The 12,105-nt window shown below is 41.8% G+C and overlaps 1 long non-coding RNA gene across 1 annotated transcript in view; it reads left to right on the top strand.

Moving 5' to 3' along the window:
- The first annotated feature begins 5,734 nt into the window (after positions 1 to 5,734).
- Positions 5,735 to 12,105, top strand: part of LOC125084078 (uncharacterized) — a 59,171-nt gene continuing 52,800 nt past the window's right edge. Inside the window, exon 1 of the long non-coding RNA XR_007122462.1 lies at positions 5,735 to 5,781. This is a non-coding gene — a long non-coding RNA (uncharacterized LOC125084078). The remainder of the gene's footprint in view (positions 5,782 to 12,105) is intronic.

Genomic DNA, 12,105 nt, shown 5'->3' with positions numbered 1-12,105 from the left:
TGATGATATCCAAGCCAGAGGTAGGAGTTAACCAAAGAAAGGGAGGTGGGCTGGTGGTGGGAAGGTGGGATGTTGGGCAGCGTGGATGGAGTGAAAGATAATGTTTATTTATTTTTTAAAAAGATTTTATTTATTTATTTGACAGACAAAGATCACAAGTAGGCAGAGAGGCAGGCAGAGAGAGAGGAGGAAGCAGGCTCCCTGCTGAGCAGAGAGCCAGATGCGGGTCTCGATCCCAGGACCCTGGGATCATGACCTGAGCCAAAGGCAGGGGCTTTAACCCACTGAGCCACCCAGTCGTCCCAAAAGATGATAATGTTTAAATAGAAGGAACAGTAGGTACAAAGGCCAGACGACAAGAGAGAAGACAGCACATTGGATTGCTAATCAGCGGTGGCCAATCTGCACCACAGAAACATTGTTAAGCAGGGGCCTTCTGTGCCAGCGTCACCGCATGGAACCATCCTTTCTTGTGCAAAGAGGATCCTGGGCTCTCTGGCGCTTGGCCTGGTGGCTGCCTGTGGTTGCCTTATGCTCTGTGATTTCAACGTGATTACAAGCTCCTCGAGGGCAGGACCCAGTTCCTTCTGTTAGTTCCCTCTGCAGAACAAAGCACCTGCCAGGATCTCCAAACATGCAGGGTGAGATCTGCTGCTACGAATTTATCTGTGAATGACTTAGTGAAGCTGCCCCGTTGTTAACAGAAAACATCAATTAGTAGGTTCTTCAAGGATCCAAGGATGTGGAGTGGTGGCCAGAATTTGCTTTTATCCTCAGGGCACTCCACAGTCACATAGTTTGTGTGGACAGACAGTCAGTATCGGCATGTACTCATGAGTCAGGCGATGAATAGGCACTGCCCAGAGTTGGATGGCAAACTCAGAGGAGAGGTCTTGCTTTGCAGAGGAATGGGCGGCCATTGCTATTCTGCCCAGGGTCAGTAAGGCCTCCATCAGTGTAGTTCTGTCATGAAGCCCATTGTTCAAGCCACCAGGGAAATGATTATTGTCTTTCTTCTTCAAGCCAGGACCCTTAACATGGCCTGATGGGACTGACCATGTTCATGTTCATATCCAGAAATGAAACCTTTTGCTCTTTTGCCTTTTTCAAGGAAAAATGTGTAAGTTAATGATTTTGCTGTGTTTGATAGGTATCGATTTTCTCATTGCAAATTTTAGGATAATAGGAAATTTCTTTTCATTACAAAAGATTACAGCAAAACCGGTCGATGGCAGCACTCCTAGAAGGGATAGTGCCAGCCCCACATCAAGACATAAACACCAAGCTGGGAGGACTTTTGAGGTGACCCCGCTCATTGCTTTCATTATTGGGATTTTGGTTTTGTAGTAAATATGTGTGAAGGATGTCATGACTGTATTTTTGTGGATGTTCTTAAAATGCCCTCTTTTGCTTTTGAATGGAGAGTGGCTGTAATTTTGTGGTGCTGGCGGTCATCATTTGCATAGCTTAATTTTTTTTTCTTTTTATTTGGAAGAATTTCCAACTTACCAAAATAGAGCAGAGAACACTCCTACAGCCTATATCCAGGTTCATCTATCACTCACATTTTGCCCTATTTGTTTTATCTGTCTATATAAACTCTAAATTTTTTTTTTTAAAGATTTTATTTATTTATTTGACAGAGAGATCACAAGCAGGCAGAGAGGCAGGCAGAGAGAGAGAGGAGGAGGAGGCTCCCTGCTGAGCAGAGAGCCCGATGCGGGGCTCGATCCCAGGACTCTGAGATCATGACCTGAGCCGAAGGCAGCGGCTTAACCCACTGAGCCACCCAGGCGCCCCTAAACTCTAAATTTTTTATGAACAAATTAAGAGTCAGGTTGCATGTCTTGTTCATTTATCCTTAAATACTTTGCTGTCCATTTCCTAGGAAGAAAGATATTCTCCTCTCTGAGCACAGTTCAGTTATCAACCTCAATAAGTTGAATAGTGACACAGTACGTTTGTCTAGTGTATGGTCTATATTTGGATTATCAGTCGACACCAGAATGTTCCTTCCAGCATCGTCTCCTTTAGTACAGGTGTATCGGGTAATACATTTCACTGTCACATCTCTAGTTTCCTCTCATCAGAAACAGTTCCTCAACCTTTGTCTTTTACCACCCTAATATTTTTGGAGAATTCGATGTATTGGTTCATTTTAAATAAATAATTTTCTCACCTGGGATACATTTCCTATTTCCTCCCTGTTAGATTCCTGTGATTCATCTTCCTCTGGCTACACGACTTTTAAAAGAGACTCTGTCACATACAGAGTAATCTAATGGGTCATCTGGTCTCTAACTGGAAGTCTTTGTGAACTGTGTGTCTCCAATCTGGAGCCTGAGCTCTGCCATTGATTCGTTGTGCCATCCTGGGCTCATTACCCTTCTGGGCCTTAGTTTCCTCATTTATAAAAGGAAGAGATTGACTTAGATGACCTCTAGTAGCCCTCTGGATTAGATGATTCATGATTTTTTAGGAACCCATGATAACAAATGCTTATGTTCAGAGGCAGTTAATGCTTTTTTTTTTTTTTTTTTTTTAGTTAATGCCCTTTTTTCAAAAAATTTTTAACTTTAAACAATTTAATTTTTTTTTCAGTGTTCCAAAATTCATTGTTTATGCACCAAACCCAGTGCTCCATGCAATATGTGCCCTCCTTAATACCCACCACCAGGCTTACCCAGCCCCCCACCCCCTCCCCTCCAAAACCCTCAGTTTGTTTCTCAGAGTCCACAGTCTCTCATGGTTTGTCTCCCCCTTCTATTTCCCCCAACTTACTTCTCCTTTGCATCTCCCAATGTCCTTCATGTTATTCCTTATGCTCCACAAGTAAGTGAAACCATATGATAATTGAGTCTCTCTGCTTGACTTATTTCACTCAGCATAATCTCCTCCAGTCCCATCCATATTGATACAAAAGTTGGGTATTCATCCTTTCTAGCAGAGGCATAATACTCCATTGTATATATGGACCATATCTTCTTTACCCATTTGTCTTTTGAAGGGTATCTTGGTTCTTTCCACAGTTTGGCGACTGTGGCCATGGCTGCTATGACACTGGGGTACAGGTGGCCCTTCTTTTCACTACATCTGTATCTTTGGGGTTAATACCGATAGTGCAATTGCAGGGTCATAGGGAAGCTCTTATTTTTAATTTCTTAAGGAATCTCCACACTGTTTTCCAAAGTGGCTGCCCCAACTTGCATTCCCACCAACAGTGTAAAAGGGTTCCCCTTTCTCCACATCCTCTCCAACACATGTTGTTTACTGTCTTGTTCATTTTGGCCATTCTAACTGGTGTAAGGTGGTATCTCAATGTGGTTTTGATTTGAATTTCCCTGATGGCTAATGATGACGAATATTTTTTCATGTGTCCGTTAGCCATTTGTATGTCTTCTTTGGAGAAGTATCTGTTCATATCTTCTGCCCATTTTTTGATGTGATTATCTGTTTTGTATGTGTTGAGTTTGAGGAATTCTTTATAGATCTTGGATATCAGCCCTTTGTCTGTAGTGTCATTTGTGAATATCTTCTCCCATTTCGTGGGTTGACTTTTGTTTTGTTGACTGTTTCATTTGCTGTGCAGAAACTTTGGATTTTGATGAAGTCCCAAAAGTTCATTTTTGCTTTTGTTTCCTTTGCCTTTGGGGACATGTCTTGAAAGAACTTGCTGTGGCCAAAGTTGAAGAGGTTACTGCCTATGTTCTCCAGGATTTTGATGGATTCCTGCCTCACAGTGAGATCTTTTATCCATTTCGAGTTTATCTTTGCATATGTTGTAAGAGAATGGTCGAGTTTCATTCTTCTATATATACCTGTCCAGTTTTCCTAGCACCACTTATTGAAGAGACTGTCTTTTTTCCCACTGTATATTTTTTCCTGCTTTGTCGAAGATTATTTGACCATAGAGTTGAGGGTCCATATCTGGGATCTCTCCTCTGTTCTACTGGTCTATGTGTCTGTTTTAATGCCCTTTTAAAATGTGAAAATAGAGATGCCTGGGTGGCCCAGTTGGTTAAGTGGCTGCCTTTGGCTTAGGTCATGATCCCAGCATCCTGGGATCGAGTCTCACATTGGGCTCCTTGCTCTGCAGGGAGTCTCCTTCTCCCTCTGCCTCTACCTGCCACTCTGCCTGTACTCTATCTCTCTGACAAATAAATAAATAAAATCTTTTAAAAAATAAATGTGAAAATAATAAGAGCAGCTTGCTTAGTTGCCTAGAATTTTGGAGAACTTGGTCTGGATTTGCAAGCAAAGCTGAAACTTTAAACTAGAAAAGTCCATTGTATCTTGATTAGTGAGGGGGAAGATTATGTCTTGGCCTGGGCACAAAATATAGCTTATCTCATGCCGATAAACTTACACATTAACACTGAGGTTCCAAGATGCTCGCATATTTCAAAACATATACCTAGGAACGAAAGCCTTCTTTCTGGCTGATAACAAGATTCCTGTAATAACATGCATTTAGGGTATTTTCCAAATACCCAAAGGCACGCATGACTTTAAAGAACACATGTGCATTTCATTGCAGTAACCCACTTTTGTGGTTAAATTAATTAAATTCTGTTTGGCAGAAGTGGCAATTTGAATTCGATACACTATTATCGCATCACATTACCAATATGCCGTTCAGGCTCCAGCCCTGGACACCCCTGATATGAAGCACTCTGCAGGAGTAAGAAGGAGTCTGTGAAGCTGCCAAAAGGCAGGCTGAGCATTCCCCAGGGCAGCCCCAAAGATCCAGAAGAGGAACCTGAGAGCTCATAGGAGGCACAGGCTCATGGTGCCTTGGAAGGCTGCTCAAGTACCCCTTGCCCCATTGGGGAGCTCTTTATTCAATATCAGCAAATGGTGAAAGACCCTTTCCAGCATTTGTGCTTGGGCACTCAGTTAGCTCTGAGACATTTGTGTTGGAAGCTTTGTTCAGGCAAGGACACAGAACTGTGTGGCGGTTTAGAAAACATCTTCACGGAAGGCAGCCTGGAAAAAGGAAGACAGTGGGGAACAACTTAGGGAACAGAGACCCCGTGTTCAAAGTCCAGCTTTAATACCTCTTACTAATATGACCCTAGGCAAGTTACGTAGTCTCTTTGAACTCTTGAGTCTTCAAAATGGGCTTTATAGGGTATGCTCTTGTTGTAAAGATTAAATACGATATAGATATGCAAGTTGTCAGCCTGGCACAGACTTGGCACTTAAAATGTACTTCTTTCTCCTTTCCCCCTTTATTTAGAAGGAGGTAGGCACGACAAGTATTGCTAATTCTGTTTTATATGGCGGAAAATGGAGGATCATGGAGGTTGAAGGTCATTCGACTGCTAAGGCCCTAAGAGGGATTTGAGCTTGTGATTTTCTGCTAGCCCATTAAGGTTTATCTCCCTTGTAGATCTTTCCGTTGGAAGATGATTATACCACTGAGCTGGTTTCAAAAGGCTGACAGCACTTTGTTTTTTAATAAACTTATTTTAAAAATCAGAATAGCCTTACATTTATAGAAAAGTTATGAAAATGGCCCAGAGAATTTTATGTACTCCTCATGCAGTTTCCCTGATCATTGATGTCACTGTGCTATACTTGTCACAACTGAGAAACCAGCACTGGAACCTCACTACTTACCATTAATTACTGTGTGACTATAAATGCCATGTTTATTTTCATAAATCATTTTACATACGATTTCACTAGGTTTTTTCCCTAAGATCCTTGTTCTGTTCCAGGATCCCATCCAGGATCCCATGTCACATTTCATTTGTCGTGTCTCTTCTGCCTCCTCTGGTATGTGATAATTTCTCAGACTTTCATGGTTTTTCATGACCTTGACAGTTTCGAGGAGTACTGGTGAGGTAGATTCCCCTCATTTGTCTGATGTTTCCCTCATAGACTGGGGTGATGGGTTTAGGGGAGGAAATGTTTTCTGCCCCCAAAACATTTTTATTGCTCATTGCTATCGCCCTCCACTGGGATCAGTCTTGTGATTTTTATCTTACCAAGCACAGAGTGCAACTCTAAGATAAAAGCTCGTGGCCAGTCCTGGACCACTCAAAAGAGTCCCTCACATGCTATTTGATTGTATCTTTGGGTTGACTTTTCTTTTGTTTTGCATGCCTTCCGTCACCAGATTGCTCTGGCTGAAAACATCTGTGATAGTTACCTTTCTTACTGAAATGCTAAAAAGTGACTCAGATAAAATTTCTAAATTATTTACAGGGTTTAAAAGTAAGTTCCATTTTTGCATTAGATTCAGACATTTCCTTTTCTGTTCAGCCTTCCTTGAGCCTCCTCTTTGTTTTTTCTCTATATTTTAGACCTTTCACATCTACATACTGCAGGTTATAACCTAGGTTAAAACTCTACATATATGATAGCTACCTGAATAGGTCAGCACTGCTCATTTGGCATGTCTTGTCACCCAGATGTACCATCAACCCATCTCAGATGTTATGTCAGATTTTGATCAATGTGTACATTCAATTTTGCTTCAACTGCAAATATATATAATGTTTCAGAAAAGTGGTCCAGAGAAAAATCAAGCAGGATCAAAATGTGACTTTGTGTGCATTGGAACACACACAGTGCTTTGCCTCATGAGTGTATGAGAGAGGGCAATCAGAATGGTAAAAGTTCTCAATGGATCCTGAAGAGTGATCAGGTGAAAGAGGCAATCACCATAGGTATAGCTGAATTCTGGCAGGTGCCGTCGAAATTTGTTACCAAAATGTATTCGCGCACATAGTCTACAAGTTAATGTGGGTAATAGCTGTTCTAATGAAGAGCAGGTTTCTTTTCTTTTTTCTTTCTTTCTTTCTTTTTTTTTTTTTTTGAAGATTTATTTATTTTAGAGAGAGAGAAAGAGAGAGTGAGAACGAGAGAGAGCTCGAGTAGGGGGTAGGGCAGAGGGACAGGGAAAGAAACAGCTGAGCTTGGAGCCCGCCTCCAGGCTTGGATCTCAGAACCCTGAGATGATGGCCTGAGTTGAAATCAAGAGTCAGATGCTTAACTGATAGAGACACCTAGGCGCCCCCTGAAGAGCAGGTTTCTTAAGATAGACTTTGAATAACCATCTTTGCACTCCTTGTGGCAGTTAGCCCAGGGCTTTGAACACAGTAAATGTCCACTTGATGAGTATGTTTTTTTTTGACTCCTACTCTTTTGCAGGTACTCTGCTAATTACTGGCATGATAAGTAGATAGAAGACATAGTCTCCTGCTTTGAAGAGCTCACAGTCCACTGGGGTAGAGGATTAAGGAATCAGATAACTAGGTTTCAGTGGGATCAGCATTCTAGTGAAAGAAAGACATGACTAGCTCTTCCTGGAAAGGTCTTGATGCTTCCCAGTGGATAGAACTTCTGCACTGTGTCTTAAAGTCTAAGAGATCTTGAGAAAAGGCACAAGAGTAATCCTTGTGAAGCAACATCCTCTCTCCTTGAGAAACGAGTCAGGTATTGTGAAAGGAGAGACGATGTGGTGTCAGATGGAGAACTTCCAGCTGGTAGGTTGGGGCCGGGTTTCACCATGCTGATCAGTCTGGTACTTCATTCTGTAACATCAAGGGTTATCAGCAAGGGGTGGGGAATGACGTGATGAGATTTGCATTTTAGAAAGCACTTTGAGGTGATGTTTTGGAGGCAGCAGGAAGCAGAGAAACTTGACAAGAGTCTACTGGAGAGATGATGTGGGTGTGAATTCAACATGAACAGATGCCTATCTGTTGCACATACTTGCTTGGCCGTTTGCTTGGTGAAACACCTAGCTCGTGTTACGTATCCTAAAGACAATCAAATCATACACTTCTGAATGACAAATAATTTCATTTTCTTAGAAGCATCTAAGTGAGGGCAGTAAGCAAGTGTTTCCTTGAGACGCAAAGTGGGGGAGTGCCCAGAAATGAGGTAGACAGTGTGTGAAGCCAGCCTCTGGAACCCAGAATGTGGCCATCTAGAGCACAGCCGGTGCCCCTCAGAATTACAAGTTCCTATTTGCATTTCCCCTTCCGTTGCTTCCTGATCCCCATTCCTCTTGTTAATTCTGCCATCTGCAACATGCATGGGTGCAAAGAGCTAACCTGAGGAATTCTCTAATAACATAGTCATGCTTTTGGCGATCTGTGTTAGCCTTATTTGACAAACCATCAGGGTACAGAGACAAAGAGAGATCTTTATATTACAGGTTTAAATGTTAAACCCTGTCATAAACTGTTTGGTTATACTTCATAGAAAGAAAAATATATTTGGTGAACAATGGACTCAAGTTAGAACAAGAAAAAGAGCACGTTCTGTTCTTTGGTAAAAGTTCCCCTGCCAAGTAGAGAAGTTCCATGGTTTTCAGGTCAATATGCAAGGCTAGGGGCTTAAGGAGCCACACACAGGGCCACCCTGGTAGACAAATAAAATTCATGGAGTTGGTGACGGTTGGAAGGTGACGTGGTGGGTGATTGAGGAACATAAGTCAAAGAACACTTATAATTAGCTCTCTTTGGGGTTGAACATGGTATGCCTGGACATGTGGCAGTCCTGGACACATGGCTGTGATAGGAATATTAAGAGGCATCAGAGCAGAACAGGGAGGTCCTCGACTGAGGTGGGGGATCTGAGTTCGGGTTCAGCCTCCCACCCTAACCCCTGTGGACCCTGATAAAGTCACTTCAGCGATCTGGGTGTCATTTCTTCCACCAGTGAAATGAGGCTGTTGGCTTAGATCATCGTTGACCTCCCTTTTGCTCTGACAAGTCTTTTACTCCATGATGACTAATCCGTGAAATGTTACCAACAGCTTGTATGTGGTAGTGAGGGCTTAGCGTCCTTCTCTGTAAAACAGGGGTAAGATGACCTACCTCACAAAGGTGGTTTGAGGATTACATTTGAAGTGGTGTCATGGATCAAAATCGTGGGTCAAAGTCATTAGCACTGAACCTATCAAATAGTAGATTCTCAGTAAGTCCAAGTGTCCTTTATCAGGTCTCTCCAATCCACTAAAAATGTTTAATGAGCATTTACTATGTGTAAGGCAGTGTTCTAGAAGCTGTACCCATAGTAGTGAGTAAGACAGATGAGTTCACAGCCTCCAGGGAGCTTTCAATAAACAGACTGATGCACGCACACTAGCACAGCATTTCTCCCCTTGCTTCCTCCCTGGCGCCCTTTTCCTGCCTCCTCTTCAACCCATTTCCCCTCAGCTCCTGTTGCAGATCCTGGCTGACTAGAATCTCATGCCAGGAATGATAGATCAAAGGCTGGAGGACAGGTGTGTGAGACTTTGAATATTTTTACTCAATGGCCGGGGTTTAGTAAGGGTTGTGGAGAACTGAACATGAATGGTGACAAGAGTAGGAACAGAGATAATCAAAGTAGCTGGATACAAGGGCTGTGCTTCAGGACTCCCCAAATCTATAAATATTGATAACACTAAGCTGGTTACTTCTTTAGATGAAACACCTGGAAAGTCATACATACAGAAGAGGATACAAAGATGTAATAATAATAATAATAATAATAATAATAATAATAATAATAACCCTACGACTCTATAAACAACCAACATTCACTCAACACCATCTGGGGCAGGCTGGGCAAGGCGTTGACCTCCTAGAGGTGAATGATACTTAATTTCCGCCCTTAAGGAGCTTGTGTTTTCCTGAGGGAGGCAGACATGAATCTCAATGTACTGTGCTCAGTGCTTTTATAGATGTGTAAATACAAGAAGCTGTCCTATGGAGAACAAAATATTTTGACTTCATTGCTTCAACATGGCCATTTTCATCCTACTCAGGTAAAATGAAAAGTTCTCCTGAAGTTAAAGAATTTAAAAAATATTAATTTTATTTTTAAGTAATGAAATCACAACCAAGTGTCGTACGTAGAGATAGTCAATATAAAGTAATATTGATAATAGCAAATATGACGTATAACCGCACAGTTTACGACAGGGTTTAACCTTTAAACCTGTAATATAAAGATGAGGGACGCTGAGCATCTTTTCATGTGTTTGTTGGCCATTTGGATGTCTTCTGTGAAGAAATGTCTGTTTAGGTCTTCTGCCCATTTTTTAAAATTAGATTATTTGAGGATTTTTTTTGTTGTTTTTTTGTTTTTTTTGGTTTTTTTGGGTGTTGAGTTATATAGGTTCTTTGTATATTTTGGATATGAACCATCATTTACAAATATCTCTCCCGGGTGGCTCAGTGGGTTAAGCCTCTGCCTTCAGCTCAGGTCATGGTCCCAGGGTCCTGGGATCAAGCCCTGCCTCGGGTTCTCTGCTGAGCAGGGAGCCTGCTTCCTCCTCTCTCTCAGCCTGCCTCTCTGCCTACTTGTGATTTCTGTCTGTCAAATAAATAAATAAAATCTTTAAAAATAAAACAAACAAAAAATATCTCTCCCATTCAGTAGGTTGTCTTTTGGTTTTGTTGGTTACTTCCTTTGCTGAACAAAAACTTTTTATTTGGATGGAGTGTTAATAATTTATTTTTGCTTTTGTTTCCCTTGCCGCAGGAGATAATCTAGAAAGATGTTGCTATGACCAGTATCAGAGAAATGACTGCCTGTGCTCTCTTCTAGAATTTTTATAGTTTTAGGTCTCACATTGAGGTCCTTAACCCATCTTGTTTATTTTTGTGTGTGGTATAGGAAAGCGGTCCAGATTCATTCTTTTGCATGTTGTTGTCCAGTCTCCCCCACACCAGTGTAGAAGATACTATGCGATTCGTTTTGTGGACCCCAGAGTAATGAATAGAACACTGCTTACTCTGATTACTTGGTAAGGGCTTTGCTGAGTGAATGAAGAATGAATAAACAAATGAGAATAGAAAGATAATATAGCACTGACTTTTGAAGCATCACTAATCCACCTTTCGACAATAATACCTCCTATCCCTTTGTACTGTAATAGTCTGTTCTTATAGTTACCACTCCCCTTAGAGAGTGACTTTCTGAAGGGTAGCAACAATGTTTTCCACACATGTTTATATCCAGTGCTTGTAACTTAGCAGGCATTCAGAGAATGTTTGCTAAATAAATGAACGACAAAATTTTATAATAAGGATCAGGATTCTCGAGGTGTTTTCTTCTTATTTCATTTTGTCACAACCAAAGCCAGGGTTACATAGTCTGGGGGCTTCTAATCCCTGTAAAATCAGAATCTGATTAGGAAATGTACTTTGCAAAGGTAACACCTATACCATTTAGAGGAAAATATAAAATAAGACGATGTCTGCTGAGGGCTCTCCCCAGAGCTGAATTTTACTCTGCTCTTTCCCTGAGGACCCCTGGCTCAGTTTTGCTCTGTTCCTAGCACAGCTTTTGGCTGCAGCCTTGACAGCAGCTTGGAGGCATATAGGAACATTATTTCATGAAGTAATTCAGACACAATTTAAAAAAAACCAAAAACTCATCTTGGCACTAACCCTGCAAGAGCTTGAGTTTAACCTGTTATTATGACATTACAGGGAATAATAAGTAAGCTGCACACTGGAAAACTGCAGAAGCTTGGGAAGGAAGATCTCAAATTTGCACACAAGCCACTCAATAGAAAATAAAAGGATGCCCAAAGAATAAAATGTGCTAGTTAGTATAGAGTGCTTATATCCACGTGTAATCACAGAGAAAGCACTTGAAGAATTCCCTCTTTGCTCTAACTTCCAGAAAGGGTAGGTACTTGGAACTTCACAGTGATACAGCCTGTAGCCTGGGATGAAGTGTTTGATATTAGGCCAGAGGTTTGAGTGTCTGGACTTGGTTTATTCTTCTAAGGCCCCTTTAGAGCTTCCATGTCTAGTTAGTGGATCTCAGAAATCCACTTCATTCCCTAGCACTGGAAGGATGCTGGGAGGATGTGGGGGGTCTGCTGATCTGACCCAGGAAAAGCTAGAACTTCAGGAGATGGGAGCTAGAGAATCCAGATTTGTTGTAATACAGATGAGATGCAAATTATCGTACTTCTCAGAGCCTGGTCTCTTCATCTGTAAATGGCCAACTGAGGAAAAGCATGTAGAGCCTCTGGAACACAAGGCCAGGTACCCTGCAAAGGCCCCAAGCCTGTAGTTCCAAGCACTGAGGCTCAGAGCGGGCAAGTCACCAACTCCAGGTCTCAAGCGCACTCAGTCTGCT

This window comes from Lutra lutra, chromosome 13 (assembly GCF_902655055.1).
Source record: "Lutra lutra chromosome 13, mLutLut1.2, whole genome shotgun sequence".
NCBI lineage: Eukaryota > Metazoa > Chordata > Mammalia > Carnivora > Mustelidae > Lutra > Lutra lutra.
The sequence above is the reverse complement of the archived record's forward strand: the minus strand, read 5'-3'. Positions and strand labels throughout refer to the sequence as shown.